The 13,428-nt window shown below is 46.3% G+C and overlaps 1 protein-coding gene across 1 annotated transcript in view; it reads right to left on the reverse strand.

The window, feature by feature from the left end:
* LOC134983462 (zinc finger protein 585A-like) overlaps positions 1-12,557 on the reverse strand; it is a 151,168-nt gene extending 138,611 nt beyond the window's left edge. Inside the window, exon 1 of the mRNA XM_063949138.1 lies at positions 12,515-12,557. The gene's annotated coding sequence lies outside the window, so the exon portion shown is untranslated. The remainder of the gene's footprint in view (positions 1-12,514) is intronic.
* Between the last annotated feature and the right edge of the window lie 871 nt (positions 12,558-13,428).

Raw genomic sequence — 13,428 nt, forward strand, 5'->3', positions numbered from 1 at the left:
GACACCACTAGCTACTCCTTCTTTATAATATTAATAATAGGACAACATAGGCTGCTCCTCCTGTATAATAATAATAATAATAATAAGAATAATAATAACAGCATGCCACAGGCTGATCCCCTGTCTAAAAATAATAACAACAACTGCACACCACAGGCTACTCCCCCTGTATAATAGGATTTTAATACCTACAGGTAAATCCTTTTCTCTTAGTCCGTAGAGGATGCTGGGGTCATCATTAGAACCATGGGGTATAGACGGGATCCGCAGGAGATATGGGCACTTTAAGACTTTGAAAGGGTGTGAACTGGCTCCTCCCTCTATGCCCCTCCTCCAGACTCCCCTTATAGGAACTGTGCCCAGGGAGACGGACATTTCGAAGAAAGGATTTATTGTTAAACTAAGGTGAGATCCATACCAGCTCACATCGCAACCATACCGCAGAACATGGCATTCAACAGAACACAGGCCAACGGCATGAACAATTGCAGCAACAGGCTGACAAGAAACGTAACACTATGCTGGGGGAAGAGAGATGCAGATGCACACTTTATTGATAGGATGTGCAATCCAGGTTCCCCCCTTTTTTCCACTATATTTGTGTATATATTGTACACTGGTAGGCCGGCTTCCTTCCTTTGGATTTGCACTCCTCCCATTCACCCTCAGGTGTTTTAATTGGCTGGGTTCCTGCATCTCAGATCACACATTGATAAGGCCCTATTTAGAGGTAAGTCCTGTATAAATTTATAGAATGTGATAATATTAGGAATGTTAGGGACCCATGTGATGAAGTCACCTGGCCGCGGTACATGGGCCCGCATATTTGCGCAAATGTGTGCTAAGAACTTCAATTATACTCCATGGTGGTCATTCCGAGTTGTTCGCTCTGTAAATTTCTTCGCATTGCAGCGATTTTCCGCTTAGTGCGCATGTGCAATGTCCGCACTGCGACTGCGAAAAGTAAATTTGCTAAGAAGTTTGGTATTTTACTCACGGTATTACGAGGTATTTTCTTCGTTCTGGTGATTGGAGTGTGATTGACAGGAAGTGGGTGTTTCTGGGCGGAAACAGGCCGTTTTATGGGTGTGTGCGGAAAAACGCTACCGTTTCTGGGAAAAACGCGTGAGTGGCTGGAGAAACGGAGAAGTGTCTGGGCGAACGCTGGGTGTGTTTGTGACGTCAAACCAGGAACGACAAGCACTGAACTGATCGCAGATGCCGAGTAAGTCTGGAGCTACTCAGAAACTGCTGAGAAGTGTCTATTCGCAATTTTGAGAATCTTTCGTTCACAATTCTACTATGCTAAGATTCACTCCTAGTAGGCGGCGGCTTAGCTTGTGCAAAGTTGCTAAAAGGAGCTTGTGAGCGAACAACTCGGAATGACCACCCATGTTAATTGTAAGGGTTTATTTAAATTATTTTTATTATCAGTGTTCTTAGTGCTAAGAGTGTGCATCTGCATCTCTCTTCCCCCAGCATAGTAGTAGAAGCCTCAGCATGATAGCACCTCTTGATATCTTTAGTAATAGGATGTGCAATCCAGGTTCCCCCCTTAAGAAACGTAACACAGCATATGTGTAACCATAACTATTAACTGCAGATACAGTACGCACTGGGACGGGCGCCAAGCATCCTCCACGGACTAAGAGGAAAGGATTTACCGGTAAGTATTAAAATCCTATTTTCTCATACGTCCTAGAGGATGCTGGGGTCACCATTAGAACCATGGGATTATACCAAAGCTCTAGAACGGATGGGAGAGTGCGGACGACTCTGCAGCACCGATTGACCAAACTTAAGGTCTCCATCGGCCAAGGTGTCAAACTTATAGAACTGTGCAAAAGTGTTTGGCCCCGACCAAGTAGCTGCTCGGCAAAGTTGCAATGCCGAGACCCCCCGGGCAGCCACCCAGGATGAGCCCACCTTCCTAGTGGAATGGGCCTTCACTGATTCCGGTTATGGCAATCCAGCAGTGGAATGGACCTGCTGAATCGTGTTACAGATACAGCGCGCAATGGTCTGCTTGAAAGCAGGACACCCAACCTTGTTGGGAGCATACAGGACAAATAGAGCTTCTGTTTTTCTGAAGTGAGCCGTTCTGGTGACATAAATCTTTAAAGCTCTGACCACATCCAGAGATTTTGACTCAGCTAAGGCGTCAGTAGCCACAGGTACCACGATAGGTTGGTTATGTGGAAAGAGGAAACCACCTTTGGGAAAAATTGCTGACGTGTCCTCAATTCAGCTCTATCTTCATGGAAGATCAAATAAGGGCTCTTGTGAGACAAGGCCGCCAACTCAGACACCCACCTTGCAGATGCCAAGGCCAACAGGATGACCACTTTCCAAGTGAGGAATTTCAACACCACCTTCCATAAAGGTTCAAACCAATGTGATTGAAGGAACTGCAACACCACATTAAGATCCCATGGTGCCAATGGAGGTTGGATGTGCAATACGCCCTTCAGGAAAGTCTGAACTTCTGGAAGGGAGGCCAATTGTTTCTGAAAGAAAATCGATAAGGCTGAAATCTGAACCTTGATTGAGCCCAATTTTAGGCACGCATCCACATCTGCTTGTAGAAAATGGGGAAACCTTCCTAGCTGAAACTCTTCCGTAGGAGCCTTCTTGGATTCACACCAAGACACATATTTTCTCCAAATATGGTGGTAATGTATAGACGTTACCCCTTTTCTGGCCTGAATAAGTGTGGGAATGACTTCACTGAGAATAACTTTACGTGCTAGGATTTTGCGTTCAACTGCCACGCCGTCAAACGTAGCCGCGGTAAGTCCTAATACACGCACAGAGGCCAGGGATCTCCGATGAGTAAGTCCTGAAGATCTGGATACCAAGCCCTCCTTGGCCAGTCTGGAACTATGAGGATCGCTCGGATCTTTGTTCTTCTTATGATCTTTAGAACTTTTGGAATGAGAGGAAGTGAAGGCAATACATACACCGACTGAAACACCCACGGTGTCACGAGAGCATCCACTGCAATCGCTTGAGGGTCCCTTGACATGGAACAATATCTCTGAAGCTTCTTGTTGAGACGAGAAGCCATCATGTCTACTTGAGGAGTTCCCCAATGACCTGTCACCTCTGCGAAGACTTCTTGGTGGAGGCCCCACTCTCCTGGATGGAGATCATGTCTGCTGAGGAAGTCTGCTTCCCAGATGTCCACTCCTGGAATGAAGATTGCTGACAGAGCGCTTGTATGCTTTTCCGCCCAGCGAAAAAGCCTTGTGGCTTCTGCCATCGCCGCTCTGCTTTTCGTTCCGCCCTGACGGTTTATGTACGCTACTGCTGTTACATTGTCTGACTGGATCAGTACAGGTAGATCTCGAAGAAGATGTTCCACTTGTAAGAGGCCGTTGTAAATTTCCCTTAGCTCCAGAACATTTATGTGGAGACAAGTCTCCTGACTTGACCATCTTCCTTGGAAGTTTTCTCCCATGGTGACTGCCCCCCAGCCTCGGAGGCTTGCATCCGTGGTCACTAGGATCCAGTCCTGTATCCCGAACCTGTGCCTCTCTAGGAGGTGAGAGCTGTGCAGCCACCACAGGAGTGATACCCTCGTCTTGGAAGACAGGATTATCTTCTGGTGCATGTGTAGATGGGACCCGGACCACTTGTTCAAGAGGTCGCGCTGGAACACTCTAGCATGTAACCTGCCAAACTGAATGGCCTCGTAGGCCACAACCCTCTTCCCCAGCAACCGAATGCATTGATGGATTGACACTCTTGGTGGTTTCAGAATTTGTTTGACCAGACTCTGAAGTTCCAGAGCCTTTTCCACAGGAAGAAAGACTCTCTGTAGTTCTGTGTCCAATATCATTCCCAAAAATGACAACCGCATCGTCGGAATCAACTGTGATTTTGGCAAGTTTAGGAGCCAACCATGTTGTTGAAGAACTGTCATGGAGAGTGCAACGTTCCGGACCAACTGGTCCCTGGATCTCGCCTTTATCAGGAGATCGTTCAAGTATGGGATAATTGTGACTCCTTGCTTGCGAAGGAGAACAATCATCTCCGCCATTAATTTGGTGAAAATCCTCGGAGCCGTGGATGGACCAAACGGCAACGTTTGAAATTGGTAATGACACTCCTGAATTGCAAATCTCAGGTAAGCCTGGTGTGGAGGATAAATGAAACATGTAAGTAGGCATCTTTTATGTCCACCGACACCATAAAATCCCCTTCCTCCAGGCTGGAGATCACTGCTCGGTGAGACATCTTGAATTTGAATCTCATTAGGTAGAAATTCAGAGATTTCATGTTATAGGATTGGTCTGACCGAGACGTCCGGCTTCGGGACCACAAACAGGCTCGAAAAAAACCTTCTCCCTGTTGTGACTGGGGAACCTTAATGATAACTTGATTTTGACACAATTTTTGTATTGCGTCACAAATTACCTCCCTGTCCGGAAGAAAAGCTGGTAAGGCCGATTTGAAAAAATGGCGAGGGGGGACGTCTTGAAACTCCAGCTAGTACCCTTGGGATACTATTTGTAAAATCCAAGGGTCTAGGTTCGAACGAACCCAAAACTGACTTAAAAATTTGAGACGGGCCCCCACCAGTGCGGACTCCCGCATAGGAGCCCCGACGTCATGCGGTGGAATTGGCAGAAGCCTGGGAGAACTTCTGCTCCTGGGAGCCTGACAAGGCTGGAGATCGTTTACCTCTTCCCCTTCCTCCGCAAGGAAGGAAGAACCTCGGCCATTTCTGAATTTATTGGGCCGAAAGGATTGCATCTGATAATGGTACGTTTTCTTTTGTTGTGGAGGAACATAAGGTAAAAAGAATGAATTACCCGCGGTAGCCTAGACTCCAAATCATCAAGGCCGTCTCCAAATAAGGCCTTACTTTTACATGGTAGAGATTCTGTACTTTTCTTGGAGTCAGCATCAGCATTCCATTGGTGAATCCACAATGCACGCCTAGCTGAGACAGCCATGGCATTGGCCTTTGATCCCAAAAGACCAATATCTCTCGCAGCTTCCTTAAGGTATGCTGCAGCGTCAAGAGGATACTATCCCTATCTAGGGTATCTATATCAGATGACAAATTATCTGCCCACTTTTCGATAGCACTACTTACCCACGCAGACTCAATGACAGGTCGGAGTAGTGTACCCGTGGTCACATAAATGGACTTCAATGTAGTTTCTTGTTTACGATCCGCAGGATCCTTATGGGCCGCCGTGTCAGGTGACGGGAGAGCCACCTTTTCAGACAAATGAGACAAGGCCTTGTCCACAGTGGGGGGTGACTCCCACTTTTCCCTATCCGTCGAGGGAAACGGATAAGCTGCCATAATTCTTTTGGGAATCTGAAACTTTTTGTCAGGACCGTCCCAAACTTTTTCAAATAGCGTGTTCAGTTCATGAGAGGGATGAAACGATATCTCAGGTTTCCTTTGTTTATACATACAGACCCTTTTTTCAGGGACAGCCAGGTCCTCCATGATATGTAATACATCTTTAACCACCACAATCATGTACTGAATGCTTTTTGACAATTTTGGGTCTAACCTGGAATCGCTATAGTCAACACTGGAATCAGTGTCCGTGTCGGTATCAGTGTCTGCCAACTGGGCCAACGTACGTTTTTGTGACCCTGAGGGGACCTGACTTTGGAATAACATATCCCCCACAGATTTCTTCCATGCCTGGGTCTGAGACTCAGACTTATCTAGCCTCTTACTAATAAGAGGAACACATTTACCCAATCAGGAGTCGGCGGTGCCGACAGGGTCACCCACGCAGCCGTTTGTGTCTCTAATACAGCCTCCTCCAGGGAAGAGCACATCCGCCTCAGACATGTCGACACACGTGCACCAAACACCCTCAGACACACCGGACATATAGGGGACAGACCCACAGTAGAGTCTGTCAGAGAGACACAGAAATTTGCCAGCTCACAACCCAGCACCAAATCACCGGTTCTGAAACACTAAAGAATGCCCAGACCTGCAGCGCTTTATATTAAATATATATATATACATATATTGCACCAATATTTCTGTGCCCCCCCTCCGTTTTGCACCATGATACTTATTCAGGAGTGTGAGGAAGGACCAGCGTCTCTGCAGCCTGTGTAGAGGAAAATGGCGCTGAGCGAGCTGTGAGGACGAAGCTCCACCCCTTAATGGCGCAGTTCAGTCCCGCTTTTTTTAAATATATATTTATTAGAGATGAGCGGGTTCGGTTTCTTTGAATCCGAACCCGCACGAACTTCACTTTTTTTTCCACGGGTCCGAGCGACTCGGATCTTCCCGCCTTGCTCGGTTAACCCGAGCGCGCCCGAACGTCATCATGACGCTGTCGGATTCTCGCGAGGCTCGGATTCTATCGCGAGACTCGGATTCTATATAAGGAGCCGCGCGTCGCCGCCATTTTCACTCGTGCATTGAGATTGATAGGGAGAGGACGTGTCTGGCGTCCTCTCCATTAGAATAGAGATAGATAGATTAGATAGAGAGAGATTGTGCAGAGTCGCAGACAGAGTTAGTTTACCACAGTCAGTGACCAGTGCAGTTGCTAGTTAACTTTTATTTAATATAATATATCCGTTCACTTCTCTCTGCTATATCCGTTCTCTGCCTGAAAAAAAAAACGATACACAGCACAGTCAGTCACACAGTGTGACTCAGTCTGTGTGCACTCAGCTCAGCCCAGTGTGCTGCACAGTCATCAATGTATAAATTAAAAGCTTATAATTAATTGTGGGGGAGACTGGGGAGCACTGCAGGTTGTTAGCAGGAGCCAGGAGTACAATTATATTAATTAACAGTGCACACTTTTGCTGCAGGAGTGGTGACCAGTGCCTGACCACCAGTATAGTATTGTTGTATACTACTAATATCTCTTTAAATATCAACCAGTCTATATTAGCAGCAGACACAGTACAGTGCGGTAGTTCACGGCTGTGGCTACCTCTGTGTCGGCACACGGCAGGCAGTCCGTCCGACCAGAATTGTATTATTTATTATTATATACCTACCACCTAACCGTGGTTTTTTTTTCATTCTTTATACCGTCATAGTGTCATCCTAATTGTTACGAGTATACTACTATCTCTTTATCAACCAGTGTACAGTGCGGTAGTTCACGGCTGTGGCTACCTCTGTGTCGGCACACGGCAGGCAGTCCGTCCGACCAGAATTGTATTATTTATTATTATATACCTACCACCTAACCGTGGTTTTTTTTTCATTCTTTATACCGTCATAGTGTCATCCTAATTGTTACGAGTATACTACTATCTCTTTATCAACCAGTGTACAGTGCGGTAGTTCACGGCTGTGGCTACCTCTGTGTCGGCACACGGCAGGCAGTCCGTCCGACCAGAATTGTATTATTTATTATTATATACCTACCACCTAACCGTGGTTTTTTTTTCATTCTTTATACCGTCATAGTGTCATCCTAATTGTTACGAGTATACTACTATCTCTTTATCAACCAGTGTACAGTGCGGTAGTTCACGGCTGTGGCTACCTCTGTGTCGGCACACGGCAGGCAGTCCGTCCGACCAGAATTGTATTATTTATTATTATATACCTACCACCTAACCGTGGTTTTTTTTTCATTCTTTATACCGTCATAGTGTCATCCTAATTGTTACGAGTATACTACTATCTCTTTATCAACCAGTGTACAGTGCGGTAGTTCACGGCTGTGGCTACCTCTGTGTCGGCACACGGCAGGCAGTCCGTCCGACCAGAATTGTATTATTTATTATTATATACCTACCACCTAACCGTGGTTTTTTTTTCATTCTTTATACCGTCATAGTGTCATCCTAATTGTTACGAGTATACTACTATCTCTTTATCAACCAGTGTACAGTGCGGTAGTTCACGGCTGTGGCTACCTCTGTGTCGGCACACGGCAGGCAGTCCGTCCGACCAGAATTGTATTATTTATTATTATATACCTACCACCTAACCGTGGTTTTTTTTTCATTCTTTATACCGTCATAGTGTCATCCTAATTGTTACGAGTATACTACTATCTCTTTATCAACCAGTGTACAGTGCGGTAGTTCACGGCTGTGGCTACCTCTGTGTCGGCACACGGCAGGCAGTCCGTCCGACCAGAATTGTATTATTTATTATTATATACCTACCACCTAACCGTGGTTTTTTTTTCATTCTTTATACCGTCATAGTGTCATCCTAATTGTTACGAGTATACTACTATCTCTTTATCAACCAGTGTACAGTGCGGTAGTTCACGGCTGTGGCTACCTCTGTGTCGGCAGTCGGCAGGCAGTCCGTCCATCCATAATTGTATTATTATTATAATATATACCACCTAACCGTGGTTTTTTTTTCATTCTTTATACCGTCGTCATAGTGTCATACTAGTTGTTACGAGTATACTACTATCTCTTTATCAACCAGTGTACAGTGCGGTAGTTCACGGCTGTGGCTACCTCTGTGTCGGCAGTCGGCAGGCAGTCCGTCCATCCATAATTGTATTATTATTATAATATATACCACCTAACTGTGGTATTTTTTTTTCTTTCTTTATACCGTCGTCATAGTGTCATACTAGTTGTTACGAGTATACTACTATCTCTTTATCAACCAGTGTACAGTGCGGTAGTTCACAGCTGTGGCTACCTCTGTGTCGGCAGTCGGCAGGCAGTCCGTCCATCCATAATTGTATTATTATTATAATATATACCACCTAACCGTGGTTTTTTTTTCATTCTTTATACCGTCGTCATAGTGTCATACTAGTTGTTACGAGTATACTACTATCTCTTTATCAACCAGTGTACAGTGCGGTAGTTCACGGCTGTGGCTACCTCTGTGTCGGCAGTCGGCAGGCAGTCCGTCCATCCATAATTGTATTATTATTATAATATATACCACCTAACCGTGGTTTTTTTTTCATTCTTTATACCGTCGTCATAGTGTCATACTAGTTGTTACGAGTATACTACTATCTCTTTATCAACCAGTGTACAGTGCGGTAGTTCACGGCTGTGGCTACCTCTGTGTCGGCACTCGGCAGCCCGTCCATAATTGTATATACCACCTAACCGTGGTTTTTTTTTCTTTCTTTATACATACATACTAGTTACGAGTATACTATCTCTTTATCAACCAGTCTATATATTAGCAGCAGACACAGTACAGTGCGGTAGTTCACGGCTGTGGCTACCTCTGTGTCGGCACTCGGCAGCCCGTCCATAATTGTATACTAGTATCCAATCCATCCATCTCCATTGTTTACCTGAGGTGCCTTTTAGTTGTGCCTATTAAAATATGGAGAACAAAAATGTTGAGGTTCCAAAATTAGGGAAAGATCAAGATCCACTTCCACCTCGTGCTGAAGCTGCTGCCACTAGTCATGGCCGAGACGATGAAATGCCAGCAACGTCGTCTGCCAAGGCCGATGCCCAATGTCATAGTACAGAGCATGTCAAATCCAAAACACCAAATATCAGTAAAAAGCCTCTTTTTTTCTTTGCGTCATGTGCTGTTTGGGGAGGGTTTTTTGGAAGGGACATCCTGCGTGACACTGCAGTGCCACTCCTAGATGGGCCCGGTGTTTGTGTCGGCCACTAGGGTCGCTAATCTTACTCACGCAGCTACCTCATTGCGCCTCTTTTTTTCTTTGCGTCATGTGCTGTTTGGGGAGGGTTTTTGGGAAGGGCCATCCTGCGTGACACTGCAGTGCCACTCCTAGATGGGCCCGGTGTTTGTGTCGGCCACTAGGGTCGCTAATCTTACTCACACAGCTACCTCATTGCGCCTCTTTTTTTCTTTGCGTCATGTGCTGTTTGGGGAGGGTTTTTTGGAAGGGACATCCTGCGTGACACTGCAGTGCCACTCCTAGATGGGCCCGGTGTTTGTGTCGGCCACTAGGGTCGCTAATCTTACTCACACAGCTACCTCATTGCGCCTCTTTTTTTCTTTGCGTCATGTGCTGTTTGGGGAGGGTTTTTTGGAAGGGCCATCCTGCGTGACACTGCAGTGCCACTCCTAGATGGGCCCGGTGTTTGTGTCGGCCACTAGGGTCGCTAATCTTACTCACACAGCTACCTCATTGCGCCTCTTTTTTTCTTTGCGTCATGTGCTGTTTGGGGAGGGTTTTTTGGAAGGGACATCCTGCGTGACACTGCAGTGCCACTCCTAGATGGGCCCGGTGTTTGTGTCGGCCACTAGGGTCGCTTATCTTACTCACACAGCGACCTCGGTGCAAATTTTAGGACTAAAAATAATATTGTGAGGTGTGAGGTATTCAGAATAGACTGAAAATGAGTGTAAATTATGGTTTTTGAGGTTAATAATACTTTGGGATCAAAATGACCCCCAAATTCTATGATTTAAGCTGTTTTTTAGTGTTTTTGGAAAAAAACACCCGAATCCAAAACACACCCGAATCCGACAAAAAAAATTCGGTGAGGTTTTGCCAAAACGCGTTCGAACCCAAAACACGGCCGCGGAACCGAACCCAAAACCAAAACACAAAACCCAAAAAATTTCAGGCGCTCATCTCTAATATTTATACTGGCGGGGGTTAGGACAGTACCTAGGCACTTATGTCCCCTTTTGCCAGTTTATTTTGAGGCTTTTCTGCTGCCCAGGGCCCCCCTGCCCCCCCCCCCCCCTGCACCCTGTAGTGCTGCTGTGTGTGTGTGGGTGCATGGCGCGCAGCGTGCGATCGCTGTGCGGTACCTCAGAAGCAGTCACTGAAGTCTTCTGATCTTCTTCTACTCACCTGTCTTCTGACTTCTGGCTCTGCAAGGGGGGTGACGGCAGGCTCTGGGAACGAGCATCTAGGCGTACCTAGCGATCAGACCCTCAGGAGCTAATGGCGTCCTGTCAGCCAGAAGCAGAGCCATTGAACTCACAGAAGTAGGTCTGCTTATCTCACCTCAGTCCCACGATGCAGGGAGACTATTGCCAGCAGTCCTCCCTGAAAATAAAAAACCTAACATAAGTTTTTCCGGGAAACTCAGTAGAGCTCCCTGTAGTGCGTCCAGTCTCACTGGGCACAATTCTAAAACTGGAGTCTGGAGGAGGGGCATAGAGGGAGGAGCCAGTTCACACCCTTTCAAAGTCTTAAAGTGCCCATGTATCCTGCGGATCCCGTATATACCCCATGGTACTAATGGTGACCCCAGCATCCTCTAGGACGTATGAGAAAATAATAATAATAATGCTGCCACTATATAATAATAACAGGACACCACAGGCTGCTCCTCCTGTATAATACCAGGACACTACAGGCTGCTCCTACTGTATAATAACAGGACACCACAGGCTGCTCCCCCTGTATAATAATAATAATAATAATAATAATAGGACACCAATGGCCGCTCCGCCTGTTTAATAATAGCACACCACAGGCTGCTCCTCCTGTATAATAATAACAGGACACCACAGGCTGATCCTCCCGTATTATAACAACAACAACAGGACACCACAGGCTGCTCCTCCTGTATAATACCAGGACACTACAGGCTGCTCCTACTGTATAATAATAATAATAATAATAATAATAATAGGACACCAATGGCCGCTCCCCCTGTTTAATAATAGCACACCACAGGCTGCTCCTCCTGTATAATAATAACAGGACACCACAGGCTGATCCTCCCGTATTATAACAACAACAACAACAACAACAGGACACCACAGGCTGCTCCTCCTGTCTATTATGACAACACAGGATGCTGCCCCTGTACATTATTGCAACACAGGCTGCTCCTCCTGTATACTATGACAACACAAGTTGTTACCCCTGTATATTATGACTACACAGGCCGCTCCTCCTGTATACTATGACAACACAAGATGCTTCCCCGTATATTATGACAACACAGGCTGCTCCCCCTGTATATTATGACAACACAGGATGCTACCCCTGTATACTATGACAACACAGGCCGCTCCTCCTGTATACTATGACAGCACAGGCCACTCTCCCTGTATATTATGACAACACAGGTCGATCCTCCTGTATACTATGATGGCACAGGCCACTCTCCCTGTATACTATGACAACACAGGCAGCTCCCCCTGTACAGCACAATGCCACAACACAAGTAATGTCCCGTGTATAGAATTACGTTAACGGCGGGGTCTGCACCACATGTATTACGGTAACGGCGGGGTCTGCGCCACCTGTATAACGGTAACACATTACATTAATTACGGTAATACAGGCATGTCCAAACTGCAACCCTCCAGCTGTTGTGAAACTACACATCCCAGCAAGCCCTGACACAGCTTTAGCATTCTTTGACAGCAAAACTGTGTCAGGGCATGCTGGGATATGTAGTTACACAATAGCTGGAGGGCAGCAGTTTGGACGTGCCTGCAGTAATAGGACACTAGAGTGTCAGCCACCTGTACAGGGATAATGCAGCACCAGAGGCTGCTCCAGCTGCACTATAACAAGGCACCAGAGGCTGCTCCCCCTGTAGTACAGAACCTGACACCAGAGCTGCTCAGCCTATAGAATAATAATAATAATATCATTACCTGCTGCCAGACACAGCAATGGCTGCTCTCTGCTCCTGCTGCCTTGTGGGAATGATAGAAGGAAGGCGGAGCTCAGCCCAGGGGAAAATGGCCGCCGCTCCTGACGTCACTACAACGCCAGGGAACCTATTGCTGCTGCCGGACTGGTCTACAAGAAAATGGCCGCCGGCCTCTTCCACTGAGGACATGTATGGTAATAGTCATTACAGAGTGCTGGGCTTTGGGCGGGGTGGAGGAGGGGAGGGGCCAGTAACCAGGTAGCAGCCGTTGCCAATCATACCCTACTTCCTGCCTGTGCGTTCCACCTTACTTCCGGACTGTGCGTTCCACATGCAGGAAGTGAGTTTTCATCGACTTGTGCAGCCTCCCAGTGTTCGTGGAGATCAGGTAATGGCGTCTTACTATACAGGGGGAGCAGCCTGTGGTGACCTGTTATTATTATTATACAGGGGGAGCAGCCTGTGGTGTCCTGTTATTATTATTATACAGGGGGAGCAGCCTGTGGTGTCCTGATATTAATATTATTATTATTATACAGCAGGAGCAGCCTGTGGTGTCTTGTTATTATTATACAGGATGAGCAGCCTGTGGTGTCCTATTTTTATTATTATTATTATTATACAGGGGGAGGAGCCTGTGGTGTCCTGATATTATTTGTATACAGGGCGAGCAGCCTGTTGTCTCTTGTTGTTATTGTTATTATTACAATACAGGAGTAGCAGTGTGTGGTGTCCTGTTATTATTATTATTATACAGGAGGAGCAGCTTGTGGTGTCCTGTTATTATTATACGGGGGGAGTAGCCTGTGGTGTCCTTTTATTATTATTATACTGGAGGAGCAACCTGTGGTGTCCTGTTAATACAGACATGTTATTATGTTTATGCTGGGGTGCAGCCTTTAGTGTCGTTGTTAT

The sequence above is a fragment of the Pseudophryne corroboree genome, assembly GCF_028390025.1.
Source record: "Pseudophryne corroboree isolate aPseCor3 chromosome 3 unlocalized genomic scaffold, aPseCor3.hap2 SUPER_3_unloc_15, whole genome shotgun sequence".
NCBI lineage: Eukaryota > Metazoa > Chordata > Amphibia > Anura > Myobatrachidae > Pseudophryne > Pseudophryne corroboree.